Genomic DNA, 21,806 nt, shown 5'->3' on the forward strand with positions numbered 1-21,806 from the left:
GAGAATTTAATGTTGAGATAATGTCAGTTGTTCCTGTTTAAATTCAGTTTTGCCAATAGTATCCTTTACAGCATTTTCCTTTCTGATCCAGAATCTGATTAGTCAGTATCACGCAGTCCGTTCAGCTTCATATGTATTTAGTTTCTTTCAGTAAGTAATAGTTTTGCAGCCATTCTTTACCTTTTATCACAGACATATTTTGAAGAATTTAGGTCTGTTGTTTTGCAGAAGGTCTCTAGATTTGGATCTGATCATATCCTCATGATTAGATTTGGGTTATGAAATGTTGGCAGGTGTCTGTGTTACTGTGTATCATACAAACAGGCATGTGATGTCTATCCCTTATTTGTGCAAAAAAAATACATGGAACTTACTTTTATAGTTTAGCAAATAATGGTCATGTGCCCATGTTACTGGTCTCCAGGCTAAGAAATACAATGTTGCCTGGGTGTAGGGAAGTACTGTTACTGCAGGAAGGCTCCTTCCCTTGGCCCTGTGCTTTAGTGGGCCCTGCTTTGGGCCTCTTCCATGGTGCAGAGTCTGTGGGGCCTGTGGGACATGCCTGCTTAGAGTCTGAACCTTTTCATGGTAGACCATACTTTAAATATCTAGGATCTCAGAATTTCCTGCCCGAAGGGCCCTGAGCTTGTTTCCAGAGCCTGTGTGAGTCCCTTTCCTGGGGTCCATATTTCTGAGGGTGGGCGTGGCTGCTGGTCTACACAAGGGATGGCCTAAGTGTGGCTGTATGTGGAGGGTAGGATATGGAATGGAGCTTGGACTTGTGAGTGGAGGTGACTGCATGCTTGTGTGTGAGGTCGTTGGCTGTGCTGGATGGAGAAGAGGATGATGGGAGATGGACCAGTGGCCAATTCTCCCTGGGCCACCATGTTTCTGCATGGAACTCTGGGGAATCCCAGAATTCTCTGTATGAATCTGGCTTTCCAGGCAATTATAAAGGTATGTTTGTCATGATAGGAGGATAGAAGATATTTATATTTTGTAAGCTTGTTTCATATCTGTTATGTATTAACACATATGGTATGAGGGCCTCTATGTGTACTCTTTCTGAGGCCCTGTAAGTGTTGAAGTAGAGTTTGGTTGGCACCCCAGAGTTCCCCCCTTTCCTTTCTCCAGAGGGAACTACTATCCTGACTTTTATGATAATCATTTGTTTTTCTTTATAGTTTTATGACCTAAGCTTACCTCCTTGAAAAATATAATTTAGTGCTTGCTTTTGAATTTGACAGAAACAGAATTATTCTTTGTGTACTTTTGCTACTTTTTTTTTGCTCAAGATTATGTTTGTAAGGGTTCTTCATGTTGTGTGTAGCTGTAGTCATTCATTTTTATTACTGTGTAATACACTAGGATTATATCACAATTTATCCATTCTGTTGAAAACACTTGAAGTTGTTTGCAGTTTTGAGCTATTACAGGCAATGCTGCCATAGTCATTCTTCATACGTGAATCCTGGCACACTTAAGTGTATTTTCCTTAGGATAGATACCATACTTGATTACTGGATCATGATAACCTGTTTTTCAAAATTGTGCTCGTCTACACTCTCTCCAGCAGTGTTTGATAGTCCTCACTGCTCTACAGTTTCATCAGTCCTTGGTACAGTTAGATGTGTTGATTTTTGTCAGCCTCATGGTTATGTAGCAGTATCTCCTTGTTTTTATTTGCATTTTCCTGATAACTAATGAGACCAAGCACCTTCTGCTTATTGGCCTCTTGAATGGCTTGTTTTTAAAAGTGATTTTCAAGTCTCTTGGCTCATTTTTCTTATTGAGTTTTCTACCTTTTTTTTTCCTCATTGATTTGTAAGCTTATATTATGGATACTAATTATCTTATTGTATGTATTACAAATGTCTTCTTCCACTCTGTGGTTTGTCTTTCACTCTCTTTATGTTAACTTTGATCATAACTTCTCGATTATGATATAGTACAATGGACCAGCATTTTCTTACCCCACAGTTATGAAGATAATTTCCTCTAAGAAATGTATAGTTTTGCCTTTCACATTTAGGTCTTTAGTAAGGATTTTAGTTTTCATTTAGATGATTAGCTAATTTAAAAAATTGGGAAACTAATTGGGGGCACCTGACTGACTCAGTCTGTAGACCATGCAACTCTTGATCTCAGGGTTGTGAGTTCAAGCCTCCCCTGGGTGTGGAGCCTACTTGAAAAAAGACAAAACCAAGGAAACAGTTAGGAAACTAAATCTGAATTACTGGGATCTGCTACTCCTTTACTTAAAATGTTTTCATAAAAGGATCAGGTACTCCTAGGAGCACCTGACTGGGTCAGTTGGTAGAGTATGTGACTCTTGATCTCTGAGTTGTAAGTTCAAGCCCCATGCTGGGTGTATTGGTTACTTAAAAAATGAAGTCTTAGAAAAATATAAAATAATCAGGTACTTCTAAATCATACACACACAAAAAAAGACACCTCACAAAAAGATGACAGATGTGAAACAGGCCAGTGAGAAGTATTACTAGACTGTAGGGGCGCCTGGGTGGCTCTGTTGGTTAAGCGTCTGCCTCCAGCTCGGGTCATGATCCCAGAGTCCTGGGATCGAGCCCCCGCATCTGCTCGCTTCTCAGTGGGGAGCCTGCTTCTCCTTCTCCCTCTGTTCCTCCCCCTGCTTGTGCTCTCTTGTTCTTTCTCAAATAAATAAGTAAAATTAAAAAAAAAAAAAATCCCTGGATGTTAGAAATATTTTTCCCTCAATTGCTTTTAATGTCTCCCTTACTGAAGACATGTATTGTAAGCACGCTGTGTACTGTACTTAAGAACATTCTGTGACCTCCTTGGAAGGAACATGTGAACTGTCAGCTCCACTTAGTGCATCAGGACCTTGGACACATTCGAATGGGACACCTTGGAAACATTGTGCCAGTAAAATTTGGGTACGCAAACGACTTGCGGTGCCTCTGGTTTTCTTGGGGAGTTTCTGAGATTTCTTAGTTACTATTACCAGGGAATAAGCTGTCATTCAGTGTTTGATTTTAGGTATCTTTTGTCTACTTCTACAACTTTCTTGTTTTTAATAAAACTTATTATATTTGCCTTTTTGGGCTATTATTGAATGCATTATTTTTGTCTTTTTAAATGATTGCAAGGAATCTGTCTTAAGATTAGTCTTTGTTCCTTGGATCTGCATCTCTGATCCCTGCCAAAGTATCTGAGCAAACTTAGGTATAAACCTTACGCTATACAGTACTAGTGTCTGGGCATAATCTTCTCTTTGAAGTTGGTTTGCATCCCCCTGAAGGATTAATTCCCTGCTGTGAGAAGGTGGGTTAGAAAGCACTGAAACTACTTTACGGGTCTTTAATTGGAGGATTTAGTATACATTTTGTTCTATAAACTTCTGTGGGAGTTTCATTCTTATAATTTTTCTTATACTGTGGTGTGTTATATTCTCAATGTAAATTAAAAAAACTAAAAATTTTCTCAAGTTATTTGAGTACATATTGACAAATTATCCTGGTTTGTGTTTATGTTTTTTTTTCCTATTTAAATTTGTAGTACCTTGTTTTGAGTATGTATACAATTTAAAAATTTTGAAAAATTACAAAGAGAAAAATCATCACTTGGTGATACGCTATTAATGTTTTGGTATATTTATTTCCTTGTAGTCTTTTGTGTGTCAGGGTGTGGAAATAAAGCATAATATAAATATATATGTAAATATAAACATACGTGTAAACTTTTCCCTGAACTTCTGCTCTACGTATGTTTTCCTTGCTGGTCTCCCCCAAATCATTAAGCTTTTCCAAAAGTTATTATACAGCTTTGTGAAAATAATTTCATTTGCTATGAATTATTACATCATATTTATGAGTAATATTTACTTACAATCGGATCTTTAGATTGTTTCCAGAGTTCTCCTGTTGTAAATAATGCCAGCTAACGTCGCTGTGTATAGTACTTGTTGACTTCAGTATGAGATTTTTAAAAAGAAGTCGTAACATTTTAAGCAGATATTTGACCTACTTTGTTCTTAACTTTTATGCTTTTTGGTCACATTCCATTTTGTGTACTCTGATTTATGTCTTTGCTCAAGAAGCCACCTTTACTAGGGGACCCCAGAAAACGAAGAAGGTGGTCTCGAGTTAGGAAAGCTCCCAGAGCTGAGTTTAGCCTGTCTGACTGAAGGTCTCGGAAGAGGGTGCTCTCACAAGAGCAATGAGCCTGCCGGTCCCGTGATCAGATGGTACCGGCCGTGCGGAAACACTGGAGTGCATTTCCAGCACAAGGGTCTCATTACAGCTGGCATCTCGGAGCCTGCTGTGGGCACCCTGCTTGGGCAGCTGTGTAGCTGCCAAGAGAGTGGCAGCAGCATCAGGGTCTCGAGGCCGTTCTGCCCACCTGCTTCCTCCAATGTCCTCTGTTCCCTGCCCAGTGTTTTACTGCAGTAGCCAGTGGCCACTTGGTAGCAAGAAGTGGATAGTCCAGTGAAGAAACTGTTGTGAGAGCTCTGGATGGATGCTTATGACGTGATGCTTCAGTTAGCTGCGGTTTCAGCTATGATCAGTAACTTAAGCACCCAAACACCCTGGCTTTCAAATCTCTCTTAAATAGCCTTTCATATTTCTGGATCCTCAGTATCATGAAGAAAAGCAAGTCTCAGCCAGTGGACGGGATTGAGAGCCAGATTTGTTATATTCTGAATCTGAGCTTTCACTTTGCAGGTCTCTAATTCTATGAACATTGCTTGGATCTGTGACCACAGTGGATAGTTAGTTTTGTGACTAGATAGTGTGACTAGATAGTTTTAAAACATTGATCTAGCAAGCCTGGGTGGCTCAATGGGTTAAGCCTCTGCCTTTGGCTCAGGTCATGATCCCAGGGTCCTGCTCCGCAGGGAGCCTGCTCCTCCCCACCCCCTGCCTGCCTCTCTGCCTACTTGTGATCTCTGTCAAATAAATAAATAAAATCTTAAAAAAAAATAAAACATTGATCTAAAAATAAAAACAGGGTGCCTGGGTGGCTGCCTTTGGCTCAGGTCATGATCTCAGTCTCTGCTCAGTGTGGAGTCTGCTTCTTCCTCTGTACTCCCCCCCCCCATCTTGTGCTCCCTTACACTCTCTCTCTCAAATAAGATCTTAAAATTTTTTTTTTAAATGTATGCTGTTTCTTTAGAAGTGGGAGGGAGGGGGGAAAAAGCCCTTTGAGAGTTGTTTTATGTCAGATTAAAATATTAGTGGTATTAACTAAATTTATTATCTTCTTTTCAATAATATAGCCACAGCAAACTTTTGAAGAATGGTGATAAAGTGGCTAACTTTTATTGAGTCCTTATTATATTTCAGTCACTTTTCTTAATACTGTTACACTTTCTTAGTTCTTATGTTGTTAATATATGGCCCCTTAAGATGGGTCGTATGTTTGAGGAACCTGAGGCTTGAAAAGGTTTATTTGTTTGCCCAGATGGGACAACCGTGAAGTTTTAGATGCAGGATTTTAACTTCATTCTTATGGTGTCATCCCGAAAAGTACCGGCTAATATTACCTGCACATGTAATAGTTAGAAAAATCAGGCTTATGTAGAAAATCAGGGAAGAGGCAGTTTTCATTCATGAACAGTACAAGGATTTCTTTTAGTTTTTTTTTTTTTCTTTTAAATGAGTTAGCATGATACTTTAACTTTTCTTTATTTTTCTTCTTTTGCACCCTTGGATTTTTCTAGTGAAAGTGAATCCACTTTATGGAGTATTAAGGTATGAACATAATTTGCAGTAGTGTAGGGACAAATTACCACTCACTCAAAAGACATGGATTACTTAAAAATTAATTTTTCCTGACTCTAAGTACTTGACATGCCCACTTGAAAATCACTTATTTGGAATCGAGGCACGAAACCTCATCTCATTGTGCTTTTTTTTTTTTTTTTTTAAAGATTTTATGTATTTGAGAGTGAGCGAGTAAGCCTGAGCAGTGTCAGGGGAAAGGCAGAGGGAGAGGGACAAGCAGACTCCCCACTTAACATGGAGCCTGACACTGGGCTTGATCCCAGGACCCTGAGATCCTGACCTGAGCCGAAGTCAGGTGTTTAATGACTGAGCCACCCAGGTTCCCCTCACTGTACTTTTTTTTTTTTTTTTTTTAAAAGATTTTATTTATTTATTTGACAGAGAGAGATCACAAGTAGCAGAGAAGCAGGCAGAGAGAGAGAGAGGGAAGCAGGCTCCCTGCTGAGCAGAGAGCCCGATGCGAGACTCGATCCCAGGACCCCGAGATCATGACCTGAGCCGAAGGCAGCGGCTTAACCCACTGAGCCACTCAGGCGCCCCCCCTCACTGTACTTTTTAAGCTGATTTTGAGAATTGTAATGTGCCTTACATTGTAGGATTGTTAGAATATTTCTTTAAACTATATTTAAGCCTAAGGAAAGCTCATTGTAATAAAGCCTTTGCTCATCACCTAATAAAGTAAGAGGTATTCAGCTCAGTTATCTAGGTAAGAAAAATAGGGTTCCACGAAGGCAGAAATGACCTCGTTCTTGTACGTGAAATTCCAACAGCTAGAATGGTACCTGGCAGACTGCAGGCCCTCCATGTGTATTTGAGTGTTCAAAGCTTAGAGATGGGAAGCAACTTGTCCAAAGGCAGAGTTCGGATTTGAGGTCTACTCCGACTATAATCTTTAAACCAGTTTATGAAACTTTAACACAAATTATGCGTGTATGCACAGCTTAAAGAATAAAAAGAAATGCACATACCCACTACTCAATTTAGGAAATAGAACATTTTGTGTCTTTGAAGTCCCTCTGTCTTCCTACCGAGGTCACATTTTGAATTTTACCTTAATTGTGTATCTTTCCTTGAAGCTTGTGCTTTTTATTATGCTATGCTGATGCTCTAAATTGGTTATGTAGAATGACTTTGAATTGCTGTTCTTAAAAAGTAACAGAAAGTGAGCCATATATTTTCTTCATGTTTAGTTATTTGAAGCTGATTCCAGATTTCTTCCTGAAGTGTGCAATTTAGGGGCCATCTGGGTATAAATTACAATGTAGGAGAGTCTCATGATTTTTGGTAATTCATGGCAGTGTGGTGGTTCTTGCTGTATTTGTGGTTCACGGTGTTTTTAAGGCCCTGAGCCCTCCAGGTAGACCAGCAATTCACTGAGCCACTAAACCATAAAATCCGTGTGAACAGTGAGTTTGTTGATCTATATTTTAATTCCCTCAGAATGACAATTTGAGTCTCAATCTGTCAACTATAAAATGGAGTCCTTAATAGTACCTCCTTCATTTAGTTGATAGATTACATAGTAATGCAGAGTGCATGGGACATGGAAAGTTCTTATTAAGTGGGAGCTGTTACTTGTCATTTTTTAAAAAAGATATTTTAGAGAAGGTTCAGGTTCACTGCCAAGTAGAGAGGAAGATACAGAGATTTCCCATTTATATACCTTTGCCCCAGGCATGCACAGCCTCACCCAATGTCAACATGCCCAACCAGAGTGGCACACTTGTTAATATCAGTGACCCTGTGCTGACCCATCATAACCACCCAGAGTCCACTGCATATGTTGTGGCGTTGTGTGTTCTTTGATTTTAGACAAATGTATGATAACACATATCCATTTATAGTATCATACAGAATATTTTTCAGTGCCCCAAAGATCCTCTGTGTTCTGCCTGCTTATTCCTTCATTCACCCCCAGCCCCCCGGCAACCACTGATCTTTTTATTGTCTCCATGATTTTGCCTTTTCCAGAGTGTCATGTACCTGGTATCCTACAGTATGTAGCCTTCTCAAGTAGGCTGTTTTTCCTCAGCAGTATGCATTTATGGTTTTGTGTGTGTATGTGTGTTTGGTTATTCCTTGTCTTTTCATGGCTTATTTCTTTTTATTTCTTAATCATACTGCATTATCCGGATGTGCTAGTTTACCCATTCACCTACTGAAAGGCATCTTGGTTCCTTCCAGGTTTTGGCAATTATGAGTAAAGCTGCTGTAAACATCCATGTGCAGGTGTTTGTGTGGATGGAAGTTTTCAGCTCCTTTGGGTAAATACTGGGGATGTGATTGCTGGATGGCAAGAGTATGTTTAGTTTTTTGAGAACTGCCAGCTGTCTTCCAAAGTAGCCCTGCCATTTTATATTCCTGCCAACAGTGAGTGAGAGTTCCTACAGCTCCATATCCTCACCGGCATTTGGTGTTATAAGTGTTCGGGATTTTGGTCATTCTAATATGTATGTAGTGGCATCTCGTTTTAATTTGCATCTCTCTGATGACATATGTGGAACATTTTTTTCATATTCTGATTTGCCATCTGTATATCTCGTTTGGGGAGGTGTCAAGGTCTTTGGCCCATTTTTTTTTTAAAAATTGGTTTGTTTTCTTATTGAGCTTTAAGAGTTCTTTGTATATTTTGGGTAGCATTCCTTTATCAAACATGTCTTTTGCAGATATTTGCTCCCAGTTTGTAGCCTGTCCTCTCATTCTCTTGATACTTTCTCTGGTAGAGCTGAAGTATTTATTTATTTGTTTGTTTTAAAAAGATTTTATTTATTTATTTGACAGTGTGAACTCAAGCAGGGGGAGCAGCAGTCCGAGGGAGAGGGAGAAGCAGACTCCCCACTGAGCAGGGAGCCTGACGTGGGGCTCCATCGCAGGACTTTGGGTTCATGACCTGAGCTGAAGGCAGATGCTTAATGACTACTGAGCCACCCAGGCACCCTGAAGTTTTTATTTTTAATAGAAGTCCAGATTGTCGGTTCTTTCTTGGATCATATGTGTGATGGGGTATCTAAAGGCATTGCCACACCAGGGTCATCTCTAGGAGTTTTATACTTTCGTGTTTTATATTTTGATCTATGATCCGTTTTGAGTTTTGTGAAGGGTGTAAGGAAGGTCTGTGTGTACATTCACTTGACTGCACGTGGTGTTCAGTTGTTCCAGCAGCATTTGTTACAAAGACTATCTTGCTCTTGGGCAAAGATCAGTTACTATATAGGGGTCTGTTTCTGGGTTTGCTAACTGTCTATTCTTTCACCAGGATCGTCCTGGGTTGGTTACTGTAGCTTTATAGTCAGTTTTGAAGTCAGTGTGTCTGTCTTTCGCGTTTGTTCTTCCTAATACTGTGTTCACTCTTCTGGGTCTTTTGCCTTCATATGCTTTAGAGTCCGTTTGTCAATATCCACAACATAACTTGTTGATGTTTTGGATGTGATTGTATTGTGTCTATAGATCAAATGACAAAGCACTGTCATCTTGACATTACTGAGTGTCCTTATTTATGGATATGTAATATTTCTCCTTTTCTTTTTTTTAACGATTTTTTATTTTAGATGCAGAGAGCAAGAGAGAACATGAGCAGGATAGGTAGAGGGAGAGAGAATCTCAAGCTGACTCCGTACTGAGCATGGAGCCTGATGCGGAGCTCAATCTCATGACCCTGAGATCATGATCTGGGATGAAACCAAGAGTTGGGTGCTCAACACATTGTGCCATCCAGCGCTTCTGTATTTCTCCATTTATTTAGTTCTTTATTTTATTTTAGAGACAGAGTGAGAGGTAGAATATGAGCGGGGTGAGGGGCAGAGGGAGGACTCAGCAGGGAGCCTGATGTGGGAGCTTGATACTGGAACTCCCAGATCATGACTTGAGCCGACAGCAGATGCTGAAGTGAGTGAGCCACTCAGGTAGCCCTTACTTAGTTCTTTGATTTCATTCATCTGAGTTTTGTAGTTTTCCTCTTGTAGTTCTTGTACATTTTTTTGGTTAGGTTTGTACTTAAGTAGTTGTTATTTTAAATTATTATATTATTTTTGTTTAAGTCAAGAGTTCATGTCTGCCTAGAAGTCTGCTACTAGCAGTTGTTACTGAGCTAACACAGCTGAAAAATGGGAAGTAAAAGTAACTAGCCAAAGTAGATATCTCAGAATCCATGCATTTAAACTTAACATCTCTTATTCATGGGAAAGCCGTTGGCTTATGCCCTTTGTGCTTTGGTTTGCTCTGAGGATTTTTTTTTTTTTTAATATTACATTGTTCAGCATGTTTAGTAATCGTGTTGGTGACATTGTTTTATTAGGATTCTTTTTGTCCTAAATGGCAGAAACCTAATGAAATTTGGCTTGAGCAATAGAGGGGATTTATTGCTTCTCAATACTGAGAAGTGTAGTGGTAAAATGGGCTTTTGGTTTTCCTGGATCTAGGTGTTCTACTTACATTTTCAGAGATTTGTCGTCTCTTTATCTCTTGGTTTTCTGTCTCCTATGTTGGGTTCAGGTGCTTCCTATACAATGGCAACCATGGCTACTGGCAACCCAAGTTTATAGTCTACCAGTTTGGTCACCCAAATGGAAAAAAAAAAGAGGGTCTTACATTATTTCGAGTAGTAGTCACAGGGCTGATTGCTCTAGGCCCAGTTTGGGTCATAGGCTGATCTATGAATCAGTCACCAAGATTTTTTGAGGGAGGGGGTTGCTCTGAGATATTGATTGGGTGATGAGGGTGTATGTATGTGTGTGTGGGCCTGTTCAGTGCCACCTGGATTCTATAGCCTGAGAGTGGGGCCGGGTAGCTTTTGCAGAGAAAATCTGGTGCTGTTAGCAGAAGAAGGGAGAATGGATGCTAGGCAGCCAAAACAGATGTCCATTGCAGTCATCAAGAAAATGTTTTATTCAAAATATTCTTTTCAAAAAAGCAGTGAGATGTATAATCTAGTTTGGAAAGATTTACAACCAAAATGTTTCAATGCTTAAAAGTATAGGTCTTCAGCTTCCTTAAAAATTGCCATATAAGCCTGATTCCCCAGGAGTCTGTGAATGAGATCTTATTATCATACATCTAATTTTTAGAGCTTCTTAATCACTTATTCTCTGAGCATTCGCATTAGGTTCAGCACTGTGCTAAACTCTCTAGAAAGTGGAGCGTAAGCTCTGTAAAACGGGAACTACACCTCGTATTTTAAATGCTTAGGAGACTTTTTTTTTTTTTTTAACCTTTCGAAAATTGTATTCTAGCTTTTGAACTTCTTTTGGTATTATTTCACAACACATTTTGCATTTCCTTCTTTATGTTACATTGAAAGCATGCAGTGTGCTCAAAGGCTTTCATTAGAAAAAGAAAGCTTTACTGAAGATTTCACTATGAGCTTGCTTTGCCCAGCAGGAAACTATAATAAGTTGCTTGATTTAAAGACAGTTTTCTTACCTTTAATGTGTTCATAGGCATTAGAATTTTATGCTATCACAAAGCCTTATTTGAAGAGAAAATAGATGCAGATGAGTTGCTGTCTAGATTATAACAATGTCATTAAGTATCTTCATGGATAATTTGTAATAAAAACAACCTAATGGAAAGACTGTAGGCTTTGAAATCAGATTTCTTCTGCCACTCACTAATTGTTTGACCTTGGGGAAGTTATTAAACTGAGTTCTAACGTGGCCATTGTTTAAATGGGACTTATCTATTTGGCAGGTTGTTTTGTAAGTTAGAGACAATATGTATTTAAATGCCTAACACAGAAACCAGTGCAAATGAGGCGTTCTTGTGGTGATGTAGTTCAACATTATCCTTAAGTGAAAAACAAACCCAAACTCCAAACCAAAACCCAGACAAGGAAACTTCCTGTAGTTGTACTTTTGTAAAGAGATTAAATCTTCCTTCTGAAAGAAATAAATTCTATTTTGAAAGTGTCCAAATACTAGAATAATAATAAGATGAAGATTGAAACTTAATGAAAACTGAATGATCAATATTCTCTTTCAGAAACTGTAGGATTAGTTCTCTGTTTCCAGAAGAGCATACTTGGAATACGTGGATAATTTCAAATGATCAACTTACATATGTATATGTTTTTCTTCTACTTACGTGTTACAGTTGAACTTTAACAAAAACAAGGATCAATCGTCAGTTACCAGAGTTTTTTTTTTGTTTTTTTTTTTTTTATTTAAACAGTCTTCTTATGAGAAGAGCCAGATGCCAAGAAAATAAGCCAGTATCAGGGATGTATTAAAGCAACCCATTTCTGGAATAAGATATATAAGTTAGTGTATCTCTAGCCCAGTTCTCTGTCCTCAGCAGTAATCACTACTGATACTCAGAATGACAGAACTGATTTCTAAAAACATGAAAGTTTTATTAGTTTGTTAGATTGTTTTTATATGAAAGGAATATTGACAAAAGTATTTGGGAAAGATTTTCTACAAAGACTGAAATGAAAAATCTTTTCATTATGGCTGGCAGTGAAGTAGAAAATCAGCTAAGCAAAACGTTATTCCCTCTTCCTACTAAATATTTTGGTTAATTGGAGTTCCTCCCCCCAACCCCCCCCCCCCAAGATTTCAAGCCTATAATTAGCAAAATCTAGTTTAGAGCATAGTTTCTAGAATCAGATCTTCTGGATTCACGTTTTAGCTCTACCACTTATGATTTACATCCCTGTGTGATTTTGGGCAAATTACTTAATCTCTCTCCTTTGCTTCTTAAACCGTAAAATGGGGATGGTCATAATAGTATCTCAGTATTACTGTACAGATTAGAGAGAAAGGAGAAATTAGTTCAACATGGGACATGACAGAGTGCCTCTCAGCTTGAACTTTCATTAAAGAAAAATAAGTTGGATTTGTTTTGTTGATTTTTCACACTAGAAGTTCAGCATTGTTGAGGGAGGACATTAGGACCAGGTCTAAGGTACTCCTAGGCTCGGGGCCTTTGGGAGGCTTGAAGTTTGGGAGGTTTCTTTTTGCCTTCAGCAGCAGCCCTGGCAAGTCTGATGTAGGTTTTTAAAAAGTTTTTAATCCCTGGGGTGGACCCTGGAACAAGCTGACCTAATTTCTCTTGTGTTTGTGGAATGGAGATTGAGTTGACTCAGGTTTTATTTGAGCTTCTCTGGATCTGATGCAGCATTAAAGCTCAGGTCTTGACAAATTTAAGTTGAGATTTTAGGGCTGACCACTGCTGTGTTTCCTCCTTTTTGTTTAGGAAGATATTTTTACATCACACTTCATCCCTCTGGCAATATTTATGACAAGCCTGCTGTGTGATAGGTGCTTGGGTGGGAGGGGGGCAGTACGGGGAGGGGATTCCAGACAGAAGGCAAAGCTTAGCTATGGAGGAATATAAAAAATATGATTTGTAGTTAGATTATGATCAGTTTGAAGGGATCCTTTACAATCACGCTCAGCCTGACAGTTCTGCGAGGGCAGAGATCTTTGTTTACTTGGTTCGCGGATCTGTCCCCAGCACCTAGAACAGTGAATGGAACATAATAGTAAATAGATTTGTTAGGCAGATTTTTTGGACAAATGAATTGACACAGTTCTAATTGATTGCAATGAACCTTGATATTTTGATTAGTCTCTGAGGTTTTCTTGTAGACTAATACCTCATTTCCAGTAGGTTAGTGACTGTTCATTTCACTATTTCAATATTCTGTTTTTTAATGGAAATTCTTGGCTAGAACTGGGGGCGGGGGCACACGCATTTATGTTAGAAGCAAGAGGTACCTTATAGTTTCTCCAGCAGTTTTTCTGGAAGAGCTTTTTCTGCCTTTTCTGTGAGCAGATGTGCTCAGGATGAAAAGTTTAAAGGAGGGCTCACTCACATTTGGCTCACTGGGTGAGGAATGCCTTTTCCTCTTCATTTAGTGAGTGTCCATCAGACTTCCCAGAGTACAGTGAGGCATTTACCCAAGGCCTCAGCGGCAGCCCATACTTTCTGCATTTTAGGCTTTTTCTGCCACCCCTGGGAAACTGCCTGGTGGTCTGGCATCATAGGAATTTGTCTCACTAAAAACTCTTTCCCTACCCGTTCCTTCAGGAGAAGCAGTGGGTGTAGTGGCGGGAGCTCTGGCCTCGGTGTCTGAATTTTGGCCACAAGTAATAGCAGTCTGGCCTTCGGGAAGTTCTTCATCCTTTTTGCTGAGTTTTCTGTTGCAAATGTGAGTTTCATAATGCTTAGGGTTGTTGTGAAGACTGAATCAAATTCTAGCAACAAAAAAATTAAACAGTGCCTTGTTAGTTTTCTTTCTTCTGTCACATCAAATCATTGTTTTCCACTCTTATCCTCCTGACACAAAAGGAAACCTATGTTGTTTTTCATAGCTCAGAGAACTATAGAGTCTTTGATAACGGTTTTGTGTGTGTGTGTGTGTGTGTGTGTGTGTGTGTGTGTGTAAGCAATGTGGAGTTTTACGAATGTATTTTTAAAAACAGAGGAAAGCTACATTAAAAAAACCCAAACCTCTTATACTTAATTTAAAAGTTTTCCAGAATATGACTTTTAAAGTAAGGATCTTCCAAGACCCTTCCTGTGCCCGTACTCTGCTTCCCATAGAGGGCATAGCGTATTTTTGTGTTTACATGTTGGTGAGTGAGCGAGCGAGCATGTGTATGTGAAGGAGAAAGAAAGAATGAAAATATGTGTGGTGGAAAAGATATTTTAGCCTGCTTTTGTAACTTTAGCTCTCTGTGCAATGTGCCAAAAGTTATTTCTCCCTAGGGAGTGTCTCTTTCAACAGTTTTTGAAGGCAGCATAAATTCTCACTTGGTGTTCAAGGAAGATGGTAATACAATTTAGTACAGCCAGAGTATTTTCTTTAACTTGTTAGAAACCAAAATGTGATTGCAGGGGCGACGTTGTCAGCGCACTCAAGTTTAACAAGTGTTCGAAGGATTAGTAAAGGAAATGTAGTTTACTCTGCAGCTTTTATGGCAAAGAATTTAAAAGGTTTTGCTTTAAGCCCCTCCATGTGTTTCTTCCTTTTCTCCAAAACATACCTCTAAGTTGAAAAGAGAGATGAATCTCTTAGGCAGAAACTATTAACTCTGAGGGAGTTTATCATTGTTTGAGAGGAAGCAGAACATTTACATTTGAATCAGCTCTGAGTGTAGCTTGTGCCCTAATCTCGTTCCTCCTAGAAGTTGGTGAAGAGTTTAAGTACTTCCTACTTTGTGTTCTGGTCCTTGTAGTGCCATCCTAATTTTCTCCGGGATCATAAATTTCCTAATTCAAAGTAAGCAAACTCCTGAGACAATGTGCGTTGGCTTTGCTTGGAAACGCTTTGTACAGTTGTCACAGTCATCTGAGCAGGGCCACTGGCCAGAATTTTCTCATTTTCACAGCACTGATTACCATACAAAAAAATAGCATAAAAAAGACAACATATTTCAGGGAGTGTGAAATAGAGCAGATAAAATCACCTCTATCGCAATCCCACTTTAAAGTTTTGAATATTCCCGTTGGACACAGTTGCAATTGGTGTATAGTTTTAAATGAGAAAGTAACACCATGTTTGTGATAAACAATTCAATCAACTTTTGAAGGCTCTATCACAGTCTTACAGTGTGACTTACCGGTTCCCTATTATCACACATACAAATTATTTTTAAAATAAAGACCACAGTACTCACAAGTTTATGGACTTTTGTGACCAAATCTTTAGTATTGCCTTCTTTTTTTTTTTTTTTTTTTTTCCTGTGGGGACAGGGAGAGTTTGGGGAGGTGGAAGGGCAGGTGGAGGCACAGAGAGGGCTGAGGAGGGCTTTGTCAAAGATAAACTGTAAGAGATGGTAATGTTTTTCTAAGTCTACAATTTTTTTTTAAAAGAGTTTACCTATTTTTATTATTTGAGAGAATGCACAAGATCGAGAGAGCAGAGGGAGAAGCAGACTCCCTACTGAGCAAGGAGCCCCTGTGGGACTTGATCCTGGGACTCAGGGATCATGACCCGAGCTGAAGGCAGGTGCTCAACTAACTGAGCTACCCAGGTGCCTTTATGTCTATAATTTGTAAGAAGCTTGAAATTGAGCCATTTTCTGAGATTACAAAAAAAGTATTATGTTAGTATTTTGCTCTATCATGAATTAAAATATATCTTTAAAAATTCTAGATTTTAGGGATTCTTGGGTTCTTAATGCATACTTCTGTCATTGATTTTTACTTTCTTATCTTGAGGGCCATGGATGGATTTAGGTCATTTTAGCTTAAAGAGAATAGAAACCATCTACCTAAAAGACCGGTTGGTGGGAGAAATTCTTTGTATTTGCTCTTCTGCCTTGCTAAGACAGCTGTGTCCTAGACTGGAGTTAGCTTTTATAGCAGCTGTGAAGTCCTCACCTTACAGAAAATGTTCCCAGTGAATGTTCCCAGTGAATGTTTGTTCCCGTGACTTGGAGCTGTCATTCAAACCCACCCCAAAGAAATAGGGTATGACAATACTTCATGGGTGTCAGATGAAGAAATCTTATTGGAACTATGGTTTAATTGAAGCCAGCAGCCTATTTTATTTTTATTTTATTTTCTTAAAGGAATTAGTAAGTTAGGATTTGGAGAGGCGTAGCCTGTGTTCATTCCTTAGAGATTGGGACGAGAATTTTGCCTTTGCAGAAAGAGCTTGTGTAGTTAGGGACTAGCCTGAAAATGCTTTGCCTGGCATTTGCACTGGGCATATTTGGAAAGGAAAGCCTCTTTGCATTGTGCATTTAGAAAAGTGTCTGTAAGCGTGCTTAGAAAATGGCAGCTTTTGCTGGTCTTGGCTGTCAATGTCTTGCTGCTACTGACTGTGTTTAACCAGAAAGGGAAACTCAGAGTAGAAAAAGTCTCACTCCCAAGACTTTACAAGAAAACCCCTTTGTTGATTTATATATATATATTTTAAAGGAGCTTGACATCTTCATCAAGTTCACAGTGGGCTTGCTTTGTTTGCTTTCTCTTGAATGCTTGATAAGATTTTTCTTCTATTGTTTTGTGCAGCAAGAACAGATCTTTCCATGGCTGGGGTGGGTTTTTTGTAAATCCACAATATGGTCATTGTCTGGTGGTGAATAATTGTGGCTGCTTTTTGTACAACCAGAACTAAGGCTTTGGCTGTGAACAGATTCCTTCTTAGCGTGAAAAGGGACTAATCCATGTAAATACAGCCCCAAAATAAAGCTTTACAGAAAAAGGGGAAGGCCGCTAAGCAGGAGGGCACAGGTCAGCAATTTAACCTTTAACCTAACAAATAAGAAGCATGAAAGTTCCAGAATTGGTTTACAAAAGAAAGCTCCTGTGATCTGTCAGTTTTTCTTTTCAGGAGGGAGCTGGGTGAGAGATCTGACTGACAGCTAGTGCCTTTTAACTGCAGACTGAAATTAACTGCCAAATCGAAACTTGAATATGTGAAGGAGATTTTTTTCCTAAATAAATTGAGGTGGTAGAATAGGCTACATTAGCATTGGTCAGGCAGGGTCTCGCATGAGGTTTCCACCCTTGAAGCGGGGGGCATAGGCATTTGACTGGACTACCTTTTTAAGATCCCTTCCAAGTTTAAAAAAGAGTCTGGGCCTGACTCTTACCAAAGTAGACATTGAACTTAGCAGTTTAAGGCCAGATGAAAACTCCTTCTTTTGTTACTATCACTGATACCCTTTGTAGACTTTTCATGGTTCCATAAATTAATTGCGGCCTTTACTAAAGATTTGTTAAGAGCTTTCTGTAAATATAATGAATGCATTGGCCGCAAAATAGCCATCTAGCGATTTCATAGTATGTACAACTTTTACGACCTGATGCACTTTAGAAACTCCGTTGTGCCACGTGAGCACCGTAAAGCAGAGGACACAGGCTCTCTTTCATGTGCTGCTGCTTTGTTCAACATGCTTAGGCATTATTAGCAGATACAATTGAGGAAGTTAAAGCTGCAGAGATTGAAATCGAGGTGTTTATTGGGCAATGCACAGGGTGGGGGGAATGGGACGCTGCGAAAAGTGAGGGATTGCCCTGTTTCCTACGTGTGCTTGAAGAGTTAACAAAATAAGGTCGGTGCTAAGTGGGAAGTTTTACTTTTATGCTGTTGTGCTCATTTACAAACTTTGTAAACAGTTTGTATTTATTTAATCACAACAGGTAATCTTGTTAATGAGTGTTAGTTTTTGCTTAAAGCATAATACATCTGAAGTCAGCTGTTCTATTTCACTATAGAGAATTCTCTAACTGATAAAAACTTTAATTAATGAGAATCATTCAGATTAAAAAGAAACAATGAACTAATGACTTTAAAGTAGGCTCCCTGTAGATTAATAAGAATAGTAATTATACTGTGCAACTCCATCGTGGAAACAAAAGTCCTGGGGACGATTGTTTTAATTTTTTAGGTGTCCATAGTATGATTGTATAAGTTGTTTAAAACTTACTCTTTCCAAGGGCCTGGGGCCTGCCTCAGTTTCCCTAAGGGCTTTAGAGACCAGAGAAGCATAATGTTGCTTAGTTAGTTATGCTAACTAAAATTAGCATAAAGTTCACTGGCCATCTTCAGTTACAAGCTTAGGCACCCACTCTCTTTTTCCCTAGCTGGTTACGATAGCCTCCTCACTGGCCTTTATGCTTTCTTTCACATCCATGTTTGGTGCTGTCATCTAAGGCGTCTTTCAAAAGCACAGCGGAGACCACAGGACACCCCTTCTTACACCTTTCTGTGTCCTCTGATTCCCATAAGCTCAAGTCAGACTCATTAGCAGGGCCAACGAGGTCTTCTGTGATCTCTTCCCTGCCTGTCTCAGCATCATCTTAGTTCAGTTCATTCCCTCCTAAATATGCATCTTCCAGTATGTCCCAACTGACACTGACTCCGACAATTTGACAGAGAGAGACACAGCGAGGGAGGGAATACAAGCAGCGGGAGAGGGAGAAGCAGGCCTCCTGATGAGCAGGGAGCTCGATGCGGGGCTCGATCCCAGGACTCTGGGATCATGACCTGAGCTGAAGGCAGACACTTAACCGACTGAGCCACCCAGGCGCCCCAAGAAAGACTGATATGTTTAAAAGGGGATCTAACACCGATGTTTTGAGAAAACCTAATGCGTATAGGCTTCACACTGTAAATGGTCCCATGCTTTTCTATTCGATCTTCACTCCAACAATACAGAATGGGCCACGTTTTCTGAGAGGTACTTAGTATTTGAACGGATGGATGAATAAATAAATGCATGAGTGGACTGTGGAGTCTGAAAGCAGGGGTTAGAGTCAAAATTCTTCCAGTTACTAGCCATGTAATTTCAGGTAAGCAACTTAACCTCTCAACCTACTTGCTAACCTAGAAAATGAGGTCTGTACTAGCCTTGCTTGTCCCATTAGATGGTATGAGGACTGAGTGAAGTAATGTACAGTAAATAAAAATGCTTTTCAAACTGTAAACCCCCATGCAAATGTTGGTTTCTGCTGTGAATATTCTTAATGTATTCCAGGTCCTATAAATGAAGAGAAAGCACTCATGGATATAGATAGATTTGTGTTTTAATGACGGAAAGAACATCGGAACTGTTTTATTCATATCATGTTAAAATATAAGCCCGTTTTGATAGCAAACAGAAAACAGTATACCCTTGTTTTTCTTTCATAAAGAAAATGTCAGGTTTATACTGTTGGTAAATGCTAACTAACAAAGGAGGCACGTGCTGTATGGGGAACGGGTGTTCCGATGCAGTGTTTAGAGGCTTGTCTTCACTATGCATTCTCCTTGGGTTGCCTCTCAAGAACCTTAGAGCCACATTTGCCTTCTAGCTCTGTGAACTACATACAACTTTTTCAGTAAGCTATTATTTTTGTGTGTGTTTTTCTTTCTTTTTTTTTTTCTTGGTGTATGGATTTTTCTGGTATTCATTTCTGTATGCTATTATTCTCTCTAGCCTTGTTTGTCCTCCTTTTATTTTCCTTTTATTCTTACTTAGGTTACATGTGTATTTTTTGTCCTTTGAACTATATATATTTCTGTAAGACATCTCAAACTGTTCCTGGAATGTGCTGGAGTGTGAACTCTCCTAATATGATCTTAGTCCTACCTTGGTTTCTCTAGTCATCTACAGACTGATAGTTCCTCAGTCTGTGTCTTTGGCTCAGATTCCCGAGTGCCAGGCTTGGATCCCCCTGCCAGTGCTGCTTCTGGATGTGCCACAGGTTCTCCAAATTGAATTTAACACCCTCCAAACAGACACATCTGTTTCTTCAATCTTCTACCCCCTCACCCCCACCCTGGCCCCCACCACCCATTGCTGGCTACCCAGGAAAACAAAACTGAAAAGCCAGTCCTAAACTGTTCCTTCTATTCCGGGGTCTTTGTCAATGGCATTAGTACCCATTCACTTGCTCATGCCAGAAACCTGAAAGTCATCCTAGATTCACCCCACATCTAATTAAATTTCAGTATTTCTTTTCTTATTAAAAAGCTTTAAAAATATTTTAAGCAATCATCAGAGTCACAGAAAAATTGTAATTATACCACGGGAACTTGTTTTCCCTTGCAGTATTTGTGAATAAGTTGCAGACGTCCCCTTCAAATAATTGAGTCTTTGCTGCAAACAAGGAGATTCTCCTGCATTACCACAATATACCCATCAAAATGAGGAAATTAATATTGATACAGTACTGGCATCTAATTCTCGGAGTTTCGTTAGTTGTCCCGGTAATGTTCTGTAAAGCAGAAGGGTTGTGTTCAGGACCACAGACTGAATTTAGTTTTATGTCTCTTTAGTCTCCCTCCATCCGGAACACTTCTCAGGCTTTCTTTGACTTTCACAACCTTGACAGCTGAAGATCGCGGGCCTCCATTTTTTGGGTCTGATGTTTCCCTGTGGTTACACATCGGTTAAGCATCTTTGGCAGGAAAATCATAGAAGTGATGCTGTGCTGTTCTCATTGTATCTTATCAGAGAATGCAGGATATCAACTTGTCCCCTTCCTGATGGTGATCACATGATTTTTAAAAAAGATTTTATTTATTTGAGAGAGAGCAAGAGAGAGAGCACACAAGCAGGAGATGGGGAGAGGGAGAAGCAGACTCCCCACTGAGCAGGGAGCCTGAGATCATGACCTGAGCTGAAGACAGACGCTTAACCAACTGAGCCACCCAAGGGTTCCACCACTTTGTAATGAACAAATGTTTTGGGGAGAGTACTTTGAAATTCTACAAATATTCTGTTACACTTTCAGTTTGTTTGTTTGGCTTTGGACTCACCATTTCCTTTTTTATTGAAGGCTATTATTGAATTACTCAGATTATTATGTGACTAAATTGCATTATTCAGTCTTTTCCAGCTTGGTCAGTAGGAGCCAGCTTGAAGGAGCTCTTACGCTCTTTTGACATGTCCTCCTCATTCTCTGAGCTCTTTGCTTTCTGGTGCAAGATGTTACATGCTCATGTTTTGTTTTGTTTTGTTTTTAATATTTTATTTATTTGACAGAGAGAAATCACAACTAGGCAGAGAGGCAGGCAGAGAGAGAGGAGGAAGCAGGCTCCCTGCGGAGCAGAGAGCCTGATGTGATGCGGGGCTTGATCCTAGGACCCTGGGATCATGACCTGAGCCCAAGGCAGGGGCTTTAACCCACTGAGCCACCCAGGCACCCCTCCATGCTCATGTTTTCTTTTCCTTTTCTTTGGCCTAAAAGCTGCCGTTTCTCCAATGAGTCCTGGTTCCTCCTAGTGGAGAGTGCTATTTAAAATCTGAATGGTGGATGTGCTCATTGCTCTTTGGGTGTTGCTATCTCTAGGCCTTCTTAGTAGACAGAGCTGGAGAGTATGTGCTGTGATGTGCACACACGTTTACATCTGTATGTATTTCTGTATCCATCTGTGTATATTGAAAAGCATGAGTTCATGCCAGTATTTTCAGTTTCAATCTAATACCACAGGAGTCTTCTAGTTTTCTCCTGGGCATATTTGTAACTTCCTTCTTTGGCAGCAAGCAGCCAGCTTCCCATTATAGTTAATACATCTGCTTATTAATCTCCGGTGTATGACCATTCTTCCGTCATAGCTGCCGCCACTCCCTTCCTAGTATGGATGCCCTTCCCCATTAG

General features: G+C 39.6%; 1 protein-coding gene across 5 annotated transcripts in view; it reads left to right on the forward strand.

The window, feature by feature from the left end:
- The window catches only part of DENND1A (DENN domain containing 1A), a 493,090-nt gene that overhangs the window by 44,511 nt on the left and 426,773 nt on the right, over positions 1-21,806 (forward strand). The gene's annotated exons all lie outside the window — the stretch shown is intronic.

This window comes from Meles meles, chromosome 11 (assembly GCF_922984935.1).
Source record: "Meles meles chromosome 11, mMelMel3.1 paternal haplotype, whole genome shotgun sequence".
Classification (NCBI taxonomy): Eukaryota; Metazoa; Chordata; class Mammalia; order Carnivora; family Mustelidae; genus Meles; species Meles meles.